The sequence below is a fragment of the Miscanthus floridulus genome, unplaced genomic scaffold (genome assembly GCF_019320115.1).
Source record: "Miscanthus floridulus cultivar M001 unplaced genomic scaffold, ASM1932011v1 os_1074_1_2, whole genome shotgun sequence".
Taxonomy (NCBI): domain Eukaryota; kingdom Viridiplantae; phylum Streptophyta; class Magnoliopsida; order Poales; family Poaceae; genus Miscanthus; species Miscanthus floridulus.
Window position 1 is genome coordinate 1 of NW_027097501.1, and position 17,818 is coordinate 17,818.

The 17,818-nt window shown below is 43.6% G+C and overlaps 1 long non-coding RNA gene across 2 annotated transcripts; it reads right to left on the reverse strand.

Annotated features, from left to right (window-relative positions):
- Positions 1-8,389: 8,389 nt before the first annotated feature.
- Positions 8,390-13,347, reverse strand: LOC136533666 (uncharacterized). Of its 2 annotated transcripts, none has more exons than XR_010778520.1 (8): positions 12,964-13,347; positions 12,549-12,721; positions 11,844-11,915; positions 11,565-11,670; positions 11,286-11,464; positions 11,176-11,202; positions 9,894-10,048; positions 8,390-8,838 (listed from the first exon to the last, which is right to left on the reverse strand). It is a non-coding gene; the product is annotated as an uncharacterized lncRNA (long non-coding RNA). The 2 variants fall into 2 exon arrangements; XR_010778521.1 differs by having other exon boundaries at positions 9,894-10,053.
- Between the last annotated feature and the right edge of the window lie 4,471 nt (positions 13,348-17,818).

The window sequence follows — 17,818 nt, forward strand, 5'->3', positions numbered from 1 at the left end:
GGTCGGTAGTTTGAAGAAGGCGGACCAAAAAAATTGGCTGAAATTTTGCCACTTTATTATTAACTAGCAAATATGCCCGTACGTTGCAACGAGAGAAAAAACTATGCGTTCATACGAAATGACAATGCAGACAGTACATATCTATGTATGTTTAATTTTATTCTTCTTACATAATTTCAAATCTACATGATAACCATGACATTCATAATATAAGCTCGAGACATAATAGTTAACCTCGATATAAGAAGCGAAACTCGTAATGTAAGTCATTTGTGGACAATATTTGCTCCGTTACCAGGTTCGTCATTAGCTCCGGCGTGATCGGGGCACTGCAACGCCTCTAGGTTGACACCCGCCGCGCACCTCGGCGGGTGCCTGTTTGCTGTCGCGGCTGTAGTGGATCCAGAATGAAAATGACCGTTAAATATTATGTTTGCAATTAGTTTAGTCAAGAAAATAAAAGGCACATATTTTTGTCAAAATATCTTGATATTTTTTAGCATGGAACGGCAGGTGCTCTGCCTTTGCATTAAGTAGAGGTAAAAATGAGCGGGTACAACAGGTTTACATGCTGGTTATTGGTTATACATTCCCAGCCAACAGAAAGGTAGAAGCTAAAAAGAGGGGAAAAAAACTGCACAGCAAGATTTTTTTTTTCTAGAGCTGATGCCGAAACCGAGGCACTCTAGGTTAAGGTGGATGAAAAATTATTAATGGCAGAAATAGGCATCGTCGTATCGTAGTGGCAGAAATAAGCCACTCTAGGTCCAAACATGAATTTGTGCTAGCTACTTGCAAATAAGCATCGTCGTATCGTAGTACTATAATATAATACGTTACACTGGTAGAGAACCGAGCTTTACTCCCGGTGGAGAACCCCCTCTAGTCCCGGTTCCCCACCCGGGAGCAAGCATCCGGGACTAAAGGGGGGGTCCTTTAGTCCCGGGTCAGGAACCGGGACTAAAGGAGGACTTGTTGCTATCCTCGTTTAATTTCTCGGCTGGCTAAGGTTTACAACCACCCGGCCGGCTTTGCTGAATGGGGCCGAGGGCCCATGTCCAGAGAGAGAGGAGGAGGGAGGCCCAATGCAAATCACATCCACACGAGGCCAGCTGTGTAGGCCCAGAGTTTTTCCTTTCTTCGAAGCTTCCGGCCCGGAAGACCACACGATCCACCAAGTCCATTATTGCTCAAATCGATGCGCTCACTGTTGCAATTGCAGTAGCACTAATGATGATGGAGGTAAATATAATTTTGATGGGGACGTGATTCCGATCTTCCATCAGGTTGAAGACAACTATTGTTTTAGGTGGAGCACGACACACCAATCCGGCTTCAGATCGATGAACACCCTGCAATCTTAGCACTACAACTCCTCTAGTTATCAACCGTGTCACCAATCCGGTTGACCTCGCCAAGAAGGCTAATCCCTGCCTGCGAAACGAAGAACACAAGCAAGAACTCAAAAGTACACAGCTCAAAGTATAGGACAACTACAAATGTATAATTAAGTTCTCAAAGTGGGGTCTCACGAACCGACGAACGACGACTGTCAATGGACAGAATGATCTAAGCAAAACCCAAAACCTAACGACGGCGGCGACGTATGATTATAAATGTCTTAGGGTCATCGCGCTACCCTGGACGCCCCCTCCCTAACGGGTTCAAAGACGATACACGGCCCATTGGACCAAATACGGTGATGTAGCACCCTGACAAATTCTGGATGCTGACTTGTTTCGACGCTTCTCGTTGATTCTGAAGGGATTTTGACATGGGACCACTTTTATTTGTTTTCTTATGAAATTATCTTTCCATCCATATGTGGATCGTCGAAAACGGAGTCTAGACGCGTCCTGGTGACCAGTTTATGTCAGACTGGTCCTAGAGGCCGAGGCAGACTCGAATTCATGTTGGACCGGGCCTCCGGCTTATATTGGACGTCCTTACTGATCATCTTTGCCTCCATCTCTTCCTCCAAGTTCCTCATGACCCTCTCCAGTATTCCTAAGAAATATAACATCACTAGGTAGTAGTCTATTCTCAAAAGTATCAAAAGATCGTTTAAAAACGAGCTCACCTCTAAATTTACCTGGCACATTCGAGCTCAGGTCATTGGACCTTGTATATTGTTTGGAGGATCAGCGGGTGCATCTGAAGGACTGATGTCCTCATCATCCTCCCCCTCTTGAAACGGAGTAATCCTCGACTCAAGCCCATATTCTCCCAAGTAAGGCTTCAAATCTAAAATGTTAAAAGTAGGACTAACCCCGAACTCGGGTGGCAACTCAAGTTTGTATATATTATCATTTATTTTCTCAATTATTTTATAAGGACTAGCAACTCTTGGCATTAATTTAGACTTACGCAGCTCTGGAAATCTATCTTTTCTCAAATGTAACCAAATCAAATCACCCGGTTTAAATTTTACTTCTTTTCTACCTTCACTACCAGCAAACCATACCTATTTTATTCTTGAGGAGTCGTCTTCTACGCAGACGGTTCGCGTTGGTCTTAATGTGGTCAGGCAAACCATCGAAACCGTAAACAACATCCTCCTCCAATTCTTGAAAACCATCATCGTCATCCTCCTCGTCTTTATTATCGTCGGGCTTAGGAGGATTGGTCTCGAGTTGTTGAATCCTCCCTGTTAGGGCGGAAATTCGCTTGTCCACACTCTCAACAGAATGATGTAGACCTCTAACTTCTTCCGTTAATGTGCCCATATGTTGTAGCATGAAATCCTTCAGTTCCTGAAACTGACTAGACAAAATAGGTATGTCGTCTGGCATGGTTAGTTGTCAACAAAAACCCTATGAACTATTTTGGTTCAGTTGGTGGAATCACACCCTCTCACATGTCTTACCAAGTTCTTACCAACACGAGAAGAGGATGGCAACTGACGGATGGGTTATGATACATGTGATGAAGTGGCACCGCGATTGCAATATCTTTTTATGTATTGATCTAAAGGATACGTGGAGCTTGGAAGGCACACAAAGAGAAAAAAATATGTATATTTGGCACACATGTCAGTACAGATAGTAATGCTGAATTATAGTCCCAAATACCTGTTCTCGTTGTTGGCCTAACGTGTTCCAAGTACCAGGTGTGTGTGTGTGTGACAACAAGTATGGAGAAACAAGTACGATGGATAGTAAGAGCAACAGGAACGGAGCACAAGACAACATACGCTAACATAGCTTAATTAGGCCTTCTCTATGTGCTTCTCGAGATATTATTCCTCATTTGCCCCTCTTTTTTTCCTTTTTTTTGGGTTGTCGTTATTTTTTGGGAAACTCTGATTTTTTTTTGACTTAGGAGCACACAAGAAGTAACCACAGAAAATTTTGAGCTTAAACAAGTGAAAGACGTGGTCTGTGGAAAATTCAGAAGATGTGCTCTAAATTGACAAAAAGCTTCCAGGCTCCGAAAGACGATCTTGTGACCAGTTTTTTTGGAAAAATTAATTCGCCAAACTTGGCGGGGGATGGACAGATGCAAATTTTTTTGCTGATCAATTTTCTTATAAAGAACGCGTCAATCCGTGTTTGTATGTGAAAGTTATGATTGTTTTAAGAACGTACTCCGAAATATTGGATAAAACGGGAATAACGCGTGCAAAATTGGTCACAACGGCTAGGGTTTGATGTAAGCGATGGGGAAAATACATGAACTGGATTCTAACACAACCTAACCAGCAACAAGATCTCGACCAGGACATAAAGTCAACACGACGAACTCTGAAACTGAAATATACAAAGGCTATGACGCGGATGAGATTTCTTTTGCTTGCCTTCTCCAATACGTATGCTCCACCATCCATCAAAATGATACCTGACTGCACATGTATATTTCTGAGCGTACTCCTTCACCAGCGCTATAGCTAATCCACGCGTGATCTTCTCTTCCACCGTTGGCTCCTACAGCTTGATGCCAAACTGCCACCAGCCGGTGCTCGCCAATCCAAAAGAATGTATTTTTGCTCCTCAGGGGATTTTGACGTGGGACCACTTTCATTGTTTTCTTATGAAATTATCTTTCCATCCACATGTGGATCGTCGAAAAATGACTCTAGACACGTCCTGAGTGACCAGTTTATGGCAGACTGGTATTGGAGGCCGAGGCAGACTCGAATTCATGTTAGACCGGGCCTCCGGCTTGTGTTGGACATCCTTGCTAGTCATCTTTGCCTCCATCTCTTCCTCTAAGTTCCTCGTGACCCTCTTCAATGTTCCTAAGAAATATAACATCATTAGGTAGTAGTCTATTCTTAAAAGTATGAAAAAGATCACTTAAGAATAAGCTCACTTCTAAATTTAGCTGACGCATTCGAGCTCGGGTCATTAGACCTGGCATATTGTTTGGAGGATCCCGAAGGAGTGATGTCCTCGTCATAATTAACCTGTTGTTCTAACAAAGATGGCAATAACATGGTGCCCAGTGGCGGAGCGTGACATAAAAGCAAGGTGGAGCCGATTTTATACCGGTGATGCCTAGACAGAGTCAGCGATGCGGCAAACCGCTCCACACACCTCTACGATGACATGCTTACGCCTAGCACCAAGGTCCCCATGTTGCTTTGCTTGCTTGGTTGAATCCTCAATACAGCTCTATTAAACTGTTGTGCACGTCGTGCTGTTAGCTTATCGTAGTTAATTTATAGCCTATTTTTTGTGATCCTCAAGCCTTCCAGGCCTACAACGTACAAGCTTACATGTCATCCTATTATTTTTCTTCAACACACGACTTGTATTCCTATTTTTTCCCATTGTCTTGCAGCAGCGCTAGCCACATGATAACTAGTGACCAGAGATGTAGTAAGATTAGCGTGGAGGAAGGGGGGGGCCGGCGCCCAGGTTGGTCGCCACTACCCTCCGCCAGTGATGGTGCCGCCCCCAAAGCTTCTTTCTCCCATGCATGGTGCACTCACCCCACCCCGCTTAGGCATTGTTTGATAGCCTTGTATCTGTCTCAATCAACATGTTTTGAGGTGGATAGAGATGTAAATTAATTTAAGTTCTACCTTAATACACTCCAAAACACATGTGGATTCATGTGAATCCGAGAATATCCAAATAAGGCCTTAAGCAAGAGACCTTTCTGACATCCACGAAATAGGGACCACCACCACCACCACCACCTTCTCTGCTTGTTCCTCGGCGCCCAACACGAAGCTCCATCCACCCATGTGTTACGTGCTTGTAGCCGTTGTATGCCCGCGCCAGGCCATAGCCCCAGCTATCGTCTGTTCCCCACCTACGCCACTCTACTTCACCGCCGTCGCTTGGCTGGTTGAGGTCCGGTTAATTTAGGGTCCGGTTCTAACCTTTTTGCCTTAAGGTCAGTGACTACTATTTGTAAGGTCAACCGTATGAGTGCCAGCTGAGCCTTAAGGTCAATGTTTTTTGCACACTCCAAATGCCCTTGTCTGGGAGCCCCAGATGCCCTTATCTGGGAGCCTGAACCCGAAGCCTCTCCTATGCCATGCATTTTCAGTTTATTGGGATCCTAGACCGATCGGTTGCCAGACATCCCGGAGGTCGCACATTGCCATATTCTAGAGGTAAGTGATTGTATATGTGCATGCATGTTTCTAATTAATAAGGGCAGGTACATTGCTTGATTGTTGCATATCAGCAGTCTTGAAGCCCGATGATTTTTGACGATGTGGAGGAGGGAGAGGAAGGTGATAGAAATAGGTGGTTGTACGTTTTGTGAAGCAACCGCCTCATGAGCAAAATAAATTAGGATTATTAGACAACTATTTCAACATTGTACTATTTAACGTTCTCATTGAACTCATAAAGTTTTCTTTATTGATTATTGCACAAATTAAAGATAATTTAATTACTATAAGACAACTTCAATGACACACTAGTACATAAAAGATTTTTGCTCACGGTAAAAAATGTCATCAATTGTAAAAAAAGTGATTTTCAGAAGCAGTTTTAAAACCATTTCTAAAAATTAATTTTCAGATACGATTCGCTTAAGACAGCTACCCTTCAAAATCTATTCTTAGGATCAGTTTTGTTTGGTCTACTGCCACTGAAAATAATTTTCAGAGACGATTGACTTTCATGAAAAATAATTTTCAAACTTTTGTAAAAACCGTTTATAAGTTGTAAAAATAAAATAAAAAGTTTACATGGTAAGAGACCTAACGATACTATCTCAATAGATTTAAGGTAATTCTCAGCTCGTTTCCCACAAGGATTCGAACTTACGACCTCTGGCTTTGCGTGTACCAACTCCTACCACCACACCACACTGACTATAGGTATGATGCAATTCATTTGTACTAATATATACGAATCTTGTAATCAATATTTTGACTAGTAAACAATATGAAATGAAAAAAAAACAACTATAAAGTTGTAGATCTCATCGAGCACTACAACTTTGATGTAGAGCATTTCTCTATCAAGGTCATTTGAAAAAAATCAAAAAAGTGAAATTCAAAATTTGAGAACTTAATTTTATCAACTACAAAGTTTTATATCTCGTCGAGCTCAACAATTTTGATATAAATTTTGTCTTCATCCGACTTCATTTGTAGGGATGATGGACCTAACAAAACCATCCCTAGAAATCACCTATTTTTAGAGACGGTTGACATATATAAGCAACCGTCCTTGCAAATTTTATTTTCAGGGACGGTTCTTTTAAGTCGTCCGTCCCTCAAAATAGATACTTTTTTCAGGGACAGTTTACTTAATAGAATCACCCTAGGAGTGGCCTATAAGCTATATAGTGCTCCTCGCCATACTTACAGGCTGTTTCTTATGTCGTCCCCTTGTATTAGGAATGAAAGCCATGTTCAACAAATATTTGTGTACTAGTGACAACCTACTGTATGTGTTGGTTGTTCAATTCAATTGTTTCATGATTTTGTGACAGATCATATCGTCTATGAGACAACATCGATATACTTGTCGTATATAACTCATTCCCGGTTCGCGGACGACGCGTTCTTCCGGCTGGCTGATCATATATAGCAAGAGGGTAGTATTAAAAGCGTGTACAGATACAAAGGGCTAACCGTGATCATATCGATCTTATTATTATTTTTCTATACATGATGCGTGTAAAGTTAACAAGTAGCTAGGGGCAAGCAGCCAAGCATGCCGCTAGCAAGGACGTACGTGTGGCCAGCGCGCGTATATATATAAGAGAGAGAGAAGGTAACGTACGTAAATAATCCCTGCGTGCAAGCATGCATTCGCGCGTGGAGCAAGCAAAGGGTATCCACACGTTAGTAGTTGAAGCAGCTAAGTAGTCACGGGCCAGATGAAACAAAAACGTAAGCTGCTGGAATCGTTGACGAAGATGATGATAAATGACGACCATGCATGCGTGATGATTGTTTCTATCTGTTTGTTAATCGATATGATCCAGCAGTCGCTCGCGCTCATCATATTTCGTTAACATAAAATACTATCTAGTAGCTGCTAGTTCTTTTATTATATATGCAAGCACACACTCTAGCTTGTTGATGAGCTACATATAGAGACATCAGATACACAAACACCTGCTGCATGCCTGCATGCCTGCATGCATATGGTGGAGTTGGACAAATCACAATTCACACAATGCAAAGTATGTATACACACACGCAGCCACAATAACAATATATATGTAACATTAACCTTGAAATTGTTGGCACGCGAAATTGATCCAGAGTGCCCCATAGAAAACACTCGACAAATAGACGTTTGCCGGTACTGTAGATATGTGCTGTTTGCCGAGTGTTACATTCGACAAATTCTTTACCGAGTGTTTTGTGGCACACGACAAAGCCACTGTTTCCGATAGTGCAACATTGACACAATTCTTCTCCCGGTTCCTCATCCAGTTTCACACATACACATGAGCTAGAGACATGCATGCATGGTGAGCGTTTAATTTGTTGTTGCTTTCTGGATACATATCGATCATATATATATATATATATATATATATATATATATAGAGGACTGCGCTAGTTAGTACCCAGGGTACCGATTATTATTCAGTACCCGAGGCCATCCCCACGCCCGCAGATGGCGCACGATCGCCCGCGGCCCGCCTAAGCGATGCTCTTTGATTTTTTTTTCGTGGCTGTTGCCTACTTACGCCTGTATTTCTGGCCGTTTTTTTTGTTTGTTTTTTTTTTGTCCTTTGTATGTTTCTGACCTTATTTTTTTTTGGTCGGACTTTTTTTGGTCCGTTGTGCGTTTCTAGCCGATTTTTTTTTGTTCTTTTCGCGTACATGGATAGAATTCGGTTATGGGATCATTTTTTCTGCTAGGCCTCCATGGATGCATATATTTGGCCGTTAATTTCTTTCACACTAGGTTCCTTGTGATGAATTACTTCTCAACAATGATAATTCATTATCTAAACTATAAACATTATTTTAATTTTACTAAGAATTGTGAATCGGTCCCACGAGACAATGTTCTCGTAATATTTTACAATAGTACATGATGCTAATCACAAATAGTACCATTTCGTTCGTTATCATAGTTACAAAGATGATGCATAGACATCCATTTGTTTTTGTAGAACTGCAATGATGACGCACAGACATCCAACTCTTTCATTCTGATGAACTGAAATCTGCATCATTGAGAGCTTTGGATGTCATTTGTAGAATGCAGCAATGCAACACAGCTTTTCTGGATGATGGCCTGTTATCATGTATATTTTCCTATCTGATTATATTATATGTCCCCATTCAGCAAACACTTGGGATGCTGCTGACATTGACCTTCATTTGCATAGCACCCAGACCCGACTTGTTAACACATCAATTAAGTACACGAGCACTATGACAGTCGCTTCTTAAAACACCTGCAATATAAGATACATGTATAAAATTCATGAAGTAATTGATTGCCTATCTCAGAGACAAATTCAATAGTCAATAAAAGCTAAGAAAATATTAGCTTGTATTTCTTTAATTTTTTTTCCATTGCTAATTTGATCTGCTTGTGCTGAAAAAGCTAGGGAGCCATAGAAACCTCAAATATTTGAGGCCAAACTAGCCTAGTCAAAGATATTGTTATGTGTGGCCAGATAAGACTTCCATTATATTTAATCTAGCATAGAATTAGATTAATTATTGATAATGAATATGTACAAGCAAAAACCTCTCTATCTTACATAATGAAGTGAGTGAACCATAAAAGCCTCAATTGTTTGCAATTATGATCAAACATTTGCACTTCACAGAACTTGATCTAAAGCAAGGCATTTTTCTTGTAATAGAAAATGCACATATTCTAGTACCGACACCAGCCTTAGCGTTACACTGAACCTCTAGCAGAACAAGGGAAACAGAGCTCATGAAATCTAACTAGTACTTCATCCCAAATTATAAGACATTTTGGCATTTCTAGATTCATAGCTTTTGCTATGTATCTAGACATAATATATATCTAGGTGCGTAGCAAAATTTATGAATCTAGAAAAGCCAAAACGTCTTATAATTTGGAATGGAGGAAGTACTAATTAGTAGCAGGAAACTTAGGAGGCATCCATGCTATATGTAAAACATGATGCTGAAAATGGCATGTGTGGTATCATGGTGTCTTAGGTGGATCATCTTGGTTCTTACTCTGTTTTGTATATCCTTTGTGACATTGATGCCACACTAAACAGCTCACCACCAATTATTATTATCATTTCATTGGCTACCCAAGTGAGTACTAGTTCAAGTAAGCTGCCTAGATTTATTAGCAAAAAGAATCCATACATGCACTGTATGGTATGCATATGTACCATGCTGAATTGTTGGAAAGAAGGCACCTATGTTGGATCACAGTTCCAGATATTATAAGGCTTATACTGCCGTGACATATCAAGTAGTACTACTCCTAGTGTTACTAATGGTTATAGCTTCTTACCTTTAAGTTTTGGTATGCAAACGATGAACAAATGGCTCTCTGATTCACACATAGACCCATATAAATTGCATTAGGGAATCACTTTAATGAGTACTGTAGGTGCATGTTTTGATGGGGAGTAGGAGGAGGCTGCTTTGATGGCAAGCGCCCGTGATCTGCACTGATAAAAAGATGATAAATAACACTGATGAAACTATTAGCTGTAACCAGTAAGCATAATTAATAAATATTCAGAATAAATTGGATTTTGAACACAGGATGGAGATCTCTGGGATCTGACATAGATCATAGGCAAGTAGAATTTATAGATGTGTACACAAGAAGGAAATTGATTTGATACTGCAATCTCTAACGAAACTGAAATATGAATCAACAGCATGTCCAAACGAGCAAAGCAAATAAAACAAAAGGGAAGACAACTTGGGGACTGGATGCCACTGTGGTGGTGGGAGAAGCCAGTGATACAGCCAGACGATGGGAATCAGCTGCTCCGCAGGCCTACTGCCCCTGATCCGTCGCTATCGTGGGGACAAAGGCTGAAGTCGTCAAACATCGGGAAGCAGGACAGGGCGGAGGAGCGCTGCGGAGGGGCCCTGCGGATAAAGCGCCGCCGCCGCCTCCAGTGGAGGAGATGGATGGAGGGAGGAGGACAAGGAGGAGGATCGAGGTCGGAGTGGGTGGAGCTGTATGGTACCGCCAGTTGCGGAGGGGGCGGAGGGCGCCCTCACCGAAGCCACATCCACTGAGCAGAGAAGGAACTGGCGCTGCCCACGATTGGGAAAAAAAGGAACACTCCACGACCGAAAAATAAAAGGGTGAAATGAAAAAAAACGGAGGAAAAAACCAACGGGGGAGGGGACGTGGGGCGCCGGGATCGCGGCAAAAGGAAGGCGGGGGAGGTCACGCTTGGGTTGGGTGGCTTTTTAACTGAATATTATTCAGGTAAACATATGAACTTCCATGATAAAAGTTGAGGCAGATGTTTTCTATATTAGTAGATATTAAAGACAAGCTTCTTAAAGTGATTTCTTCGAATCTATGACAAAGTACATTCTAAATCATAAAACATGAGACCAATCAAACCAATTAACAGCAAGTGTCCCTACACGTAGTTTAAAAATGACATAAAAAAGACTACTGAGATTCGTAAGACATCACATGCTGCGCATATAACCAAATCATTTGAGGTTTGGAAGTAATAAAATACCCGAGATAAAAAAAAGGTAGCTAGTTAACATAAACGAAATAATAAGCAAGAAAAAAAATCAATGATGTCAATTACCTCTGGCTGAGGAACAGATTGTCCCACCTGTGGCAAGAAACCACCATTTTAGAGTTCCATATTTAATAGTTTTTATATTCAGAAAGATGAGTCCGTTAAAGGAAGAATACCTCTATGTCTACCCCGGTCAGCAAATACTCATGTGTTGTTGGAGAATTTATCCGTGCAGCCTTCCTCCTAATTGACGTACGGCTATCCCCCTGAGCACCTCTCTTCCTTGGATCTGGTGTAGAAGTTTCTACCCAATGCAGATGACAACCTCTTGTCTTGACATAGTGGAACCTCGAACCTAAAAAGAGAATCAACAGATCAACAGATTAACAAAAACCAAAAGGGCAAGGCAGGTCCAACACATGAAAAAGGCACAAAAAGTTTTAACATTTACCGACCTCTGTTGTGTGCTCTCTCAAATACAACCCTTTTTGTTGTGTGCTCTCTCAAATACAACCCTTTTTTGGGTTATCAGGGATCTTATCGACCAACTCCATCGAATAACTGAACACATTTAGTCAAAATCATTTTAGAATACCACATTTCTGTCATGTACATCGTATATTTACGAATGCACTCAAAACAAGAATGCAGTTGCAACTGGCTCATTATGTATTCTGCAAATGAGAGTCCAAAAGGAAATCAATATAACAGGGTGAGATTGTGAAAGAAAGAACCTTTTGGATGAGTGTCCGGGGCCTTGTCCGGCATGCACATCATCTGTGGCAATGGTGGCAGTGACCGATGATCTACAGACGCATAAATTTAATAGCTTAGTAAAATTATAATTATGCCATAACTACTAACATAAGTCAAGGATCTCAGGAAAGAGCCACTGGCGCTAGGCAAACTATAGCATGACAGCATGAACGTTAAATGCCACCATGTACCAAATATGAAATACCTATATACAAATTGATGTATATAGATATTTGGAACTAACGGGATCAGTCAGTCACACACAAAGTGGATAAGAAATCACTCCCTCTACCCACATATGTTAATTAACAACTAGATGCACAAAACTGGTGTTTATGAAATAAGCTCTAAGCATCAGAATTGGAGGTGAAAAAATTCCATCTATGAATAAATTCAAAATAAGTAATATGTTGGCATATCCATATATAATCTCTGATGTTTTTTTTATGAATCTCTATAAAAAAGAGATGTTGAATCATCTGTACTATAGATAAGTAGACTAATTTATTTAATAATTATCACACAATGGCACTGCATATGAATTAAACAAACAAATAAAAATGATTAGATCTGTTAATGCACCATTATAACTCCCAGGTACGTATAGATGTAAATATGTAATGAAAAAAATATAAAAAGATAAATATCAGACATTGATAAGAATTAAAGAGTCTTGTGATTACTTTCTCAATCCTATTCTGTAGCCTAGTGGCTTTGGAAAATCAGCAGATAATGCGAAAGTTAGAAGCTCTATGTTTGTCCCACTTCAATTCTGAACGTGCAGGCGGCACTACAGTAAGAACAGACAGTCTGTCGAGCCCTTCCGCAAAGCCACCATGACCGCCTTCACCTATGACTGAACAAGAACAAAATTATGAGAAATTACCATTGGTAAGACCAATAGGGTTGCCACAAATGACTAATCGAGACCATATTTAAAAGATGAGGGGAAGAGATAATTTCAGAAGACTTGATGTCTACCCAGTCTAGATGGAGTCTAGATGGAGAGGGGTGCCTCAGCATATGGATCTGGATCATGGGAGAGTTGCAGGACGCGACGATGTCAGATGAAGATGCGGGGGGGACAGAATGGAATACCTGTGCGCCACCAGCACTGCAGGAGCCATGGCTGTGATAACTGTGGTTGGATCTCATCGGGCTCCACGCTCCCCAGCAGGCCACATGAATGTCGGCTGCTTGGCCTCACCGGCATTGGACCAGATCGCCAAGGTCAGTCCCGGCACCTGCGCCTCGCGAACCCAGCCCCAACCTTGCAAGTCTGCTTTGTCAACACCCTGCGACCTGCCTCCGGAGGGGTGAGGGGTGGCGCCGATGGGTGCAGGGTGGTGCCGCGCCGGAGGGGTCAGGGGCGCGGCGCCGGTAGGGTTGCAGACGGAGCGAGCTGTTTTTTTGGGTGAAACGCCGAGCTGATTGGAATTGAACCGCAGAGAACGTGGGCAGTGGGTTGGGGAGCGGTTCCAAAATCTGATTGCGAGCCGGGCCGGGTGGCTGAGCCGGAAGGCCGCCCCAAACCCCTTGAGACGTAGGTGCCTGAGTCTGCGGAGGACGGTGAGCCAGGCGCGCGGTGGGAGGCTCGGGTACTAATTAATATTCAGTACCCAGGGTATAATATAGAATATCTATATATATATATATATATATATATATATATATATATATATATATATATATATATATATATATATCACTCTCTCTCTTCGTAATTATATATCTGGTGGATATGCATGGGTGCTCGATCAGGTAGTAGTTTAGGAGGCAAGCTCACAGTTTCACTGAAATCCATGGAACAACTTGCATTGATGGATTTTAATTTGTGGCTGTCATACACTTCCTCTCTACTCTACATCTACATGCATGTAATGTACTTGTTTAGTGATAATGCATGTTTATGTCCGTTAGCTACAACTGTGTCGTCGTGCTACGCATCATATCATATCACACTAGATTATATATATGAGTGCAACATGGACGACACACTACCGAAAACGTCAAATTTGCCGAGTGTTTTTATTTATGCCGAGTGTATTCTCTCGGGCACTCGGCGAACAAATTCTTTGTCGAGTGCTACGCTAAAAACACTCGGTGAAAAAAAAACACTCGGTAAAGAGAGGGTTTGCCAATTGTAAAAAAAACACTCAGCAAAGAGAGGGTTTGTCGACTGTTTTATTTTTTGCACTCGGCAAAGAAATAAAATCTTTTTTTCTGGGAAAGAAGGAGAAGAAAAAAATTTTAAAAAAACTTTGCCGAGGACACTCGGCAAAGGACAAAAATCCTAATTAATCCCCCCGCCCCTCCCCCTCCCCCTTCTTGATTCCCCCGCGGGCGCCTCTCCTCCCCTCCCTTCTTCCCCCGCCGGCACCACGGCCCTCCCCTCCCTTCTTCCCCCGCCGGCGGCCCGCCCCTCCCCCTCCCCCTCCCCCTTCTTCCCCGGCGGCCCGCCCCTCCCCCTCCCCCTTCTTCTTCCCCGGCGGGCGTCCCTCCCCTCCCCTTTCTTCTTCCCCAGCGGGCGCCCCTCCCCTCCCTTCTTCCCCCGCCGGCGTGGAGGGCCAAGGCGAGCTCCAGGCCGACGGATCCGCGACGGGTGGTCCTCACTGAAAGGATCAAGATGCCCAAGAGAGGGGGTGAATTGGGCTAATTCTAAATTCTCTTGCAATAATCAAAACCTACGGATAGCCCAATTAACCCCTTGTGCCTAGAAAAGTGTTTATATCAAACAAATGCACAACAACCTCGCAACCTATGTTCCAAACTTACTCTAGCAAGCAATTCTATGAATGTAAAACAAGTATTGAATTGCTCAAATTAAATACTCAAAGTAAGTGCTCAAAGTAAATAGAGAGAGAAAGGAACGCGGCGATGTTTTGCCGAGGTATCGGAGAGTCGCCACTCCCCACTAGTCCTCGTTGGAGCACCCGCGCAAGGGTGTAGCTCCCCCTTGATCCGCGCAAGGATCAAGTGCTCTCTACGGGTTGATTCTTCGACACTCCGTCGCGGCGAATCACCCAAAGCCGCTCACAACTTGAGTTGGGTCACCCACAAGCTCCGCCGGGTGAACACCAAACTCCCAATCACCACCAAGCCATCTAGGTGATGGCGATCACCAAGAGTAACAAGCACGAACTCTCACTTGACCACGCGAAGCCTAATGAGAAGATGGATGCACACTTTGCTACTCTTGATTTGCTAGTGAGGCTACTCTCTTGGATTCTCAAATCACAAACACCTCACTAGGACCTTGCTCTTCTTGGCACTCACAAACGTCTTTCTCAGCTGTTGGAATGAGCAAAAGTTGCTCCACTCATGAGTGGAGCTTCTATTTATAAGGCAGCCTGAAAAACGAACCGTTATGAGCTTCTGCGGGATGACCGGACGCTCCGATCGTTTTGACCGGACGCTCCGGTCAGTTCAACCCGCATACAGTTTTCAAGTGATGACCGGACGCTGTCAGAGTCCGGTCAGTACCGACCGAACGCGTCCGGTCGCTCTTGGATGCTTACTATAAACGACCAGACGCTGGATACTCAGGGTCCGGTCACCACTGACCGGACGCGTCCGGTCACTCTTTCCCAAGTCTGGACCCTTACTGGAGTCGACCGGACGTTGGCCCTCAGCGTCCGGTCACACGACCTTCCAGCGTCCGGTCACACCAGACTTGATTACCTCAGTCAAATGAACTAACCGGACCTTGCGGCCAGCGTCCGGTGGCACCGGAGCCAGCGTCCGGTCAGTGTTTGACACTCCATTCACTTCCAACTTTCGAACATATGTGAATGAAGTTTGCTCCAAAGGATCTTAGGCATTCATAGGAGCTACCTAGAGCTAGTTTTAACAAGTGTGCACCACACCTAACTCACTAGACTCAACTAGGTCAAGCTACCCGTTCATACCCCCCTTCATAGTACGGCCAAAGGAAAAACAAAGTCCTAAACTACTCTAAGTGTCTCTCCAACTCCAATTGACACTTAGAACTAGTCATCCTTAACCTTGTCGTCCATCCTTTGAGAACCGAAACGATTTCCATCGTAGGGGCATGACAACCTCGATTGCCCAATCGATCTCCATTACCATGACCTAACTTAATTGCCTCTGCAAAACACACGTTAGTCATAGTAATCTTGTATTGACATTAATCACCGAAATCCAACTAGGGGCCTAGATGCTTTCAATCTCCCCCTTTTTGGTGATTGATGACAATACCACCTCGAGTATGTTATGGAGTGAGGTTTTTGACGGGCTTGGTTCATATAAGCTTTTGTCAATAAGAACAAAAGAGTTAGTCAAGCTTATATGACCCAAGCCAACACAATGTACTCAAAGGATATGAATTAGGCATGAGTACAAATAACAAAGCTCATTTGCTTCGAAGTATAAACGCGGAAGCAAAAGCAAATGAGCATTACACAAGTGATATGACATATAGATAAAGCAAAGTAGAAGTCACACATGTCAAATATCACAACCACGTAGATAGCACTATCACATATATATAATAATATGCATGAAAGTAAACACACGAATGCATAAGTAATAGTGTATCACACAAATAAAACTCCAAATGTATATAATAAGCAAATACTAGATGACTAGCTCCCCCTAAAACTCGCTCCCCCTAAGTCTACATACTCAAACCCTCTCCCCCTTTGGCGTCAAACACCAAAACCTAAGGGTCGGTCGGCGGGGCTGCAGCGGACGAGTCGGGCGCTGAAGTACGTGGAGCAAGATGGAACTGGGCGCCATCATCATCTGACCCTGAGCTCTAAACTGACTGACCCTCTGAAAGCAGGAAGTGTCGCTGAAGCGGTCTGGGTCTGAGCTGGGGCTGGTGCTGCCTGTGAAGCTGCAAGTATGTCTGTCGTAGGATCTGACGAGGCGACTAGACGAGGGGAGCCTCTGAGTAGTCATGATAGCTGGAGCTGCTGTAGACGGACCGGCAGTATGCATGTGAGGCGGAGTAGGCATGCCGGTCAACTCGCTGAATGATGCTCCAAGACTCCTGGAGACTGATGTGTCAGGCACGAATAGCGAGGAAGACTGCTCTGGTGAGAAACCCGTGTGATAAGGAGTGAACTGCGGGGCAACACCAGGTGAGGCTAACCACTAGGACACCTGTACAGGAGGTGATGTGAACTGAGCTGGAGGCTGTCCCTGACTCTGAAGCCCGATGGGCTGTACTGCTGGAGTCGTCGAAGTGGTAGGAGGCTGTGCAAGCTGGGGCGAAGTCTGTGGCAGTGGGATCCCAATGGCTATCACTACATGCTGCATGAATCCCATGAGCTGCTACTGCATAAGTAACTGCTGGTGCTGAAGGAGCTGCTGCTGCCGCTGAAACTCGTCCTGACGAGCCTAAAACTGTGCGAAGTTGGTAGCTGTCTCCTGTGCCTGTCAGTGTCTGATCCTGCTGCATCCGCTCAAGAATAGCTATGAGAGCGGGGTCTGTCTAGGAGCAGGTGGTGCAGAACTGGAGCTACCTGCCTCTGCATCAGTGTCTGCGAGGAGGCATCTGAGGTATAGGCTGGTAGTCAGTCGTCAGAGCTGTCACTATACTCGCTCACCTCCTGCTGTGCCTCTAGCTCCTCCTCCTCAGTAGCTGCAATCCCTCTGATGATCTCATCCTACTGAGCTACGGACTCTGGCACGTCGGGACAACGGCTAGGCTGTCTGGGTGCCTGAGGAGTGGTGTGTCTGATCCTCTATGACAGGTTGTAAGCTGGGAACTCTGTGGTGGCACCTGTATACTCATCCATCATACCAGGGGGCTTATCAAGCACTATTCTGTGGATGAGGAACATGATCCAGTGAGCATAGGGAAGCTGCCTGTGACCCTTGAATCCCTCAGCTATAGTATCCTCCATCTCTGAAAGCAGAAGGATCCCAGATGTCAAATACTGTCATCTGCATGATGGCATTGAGAAGCCAGAGCTGTAAGCGAGTC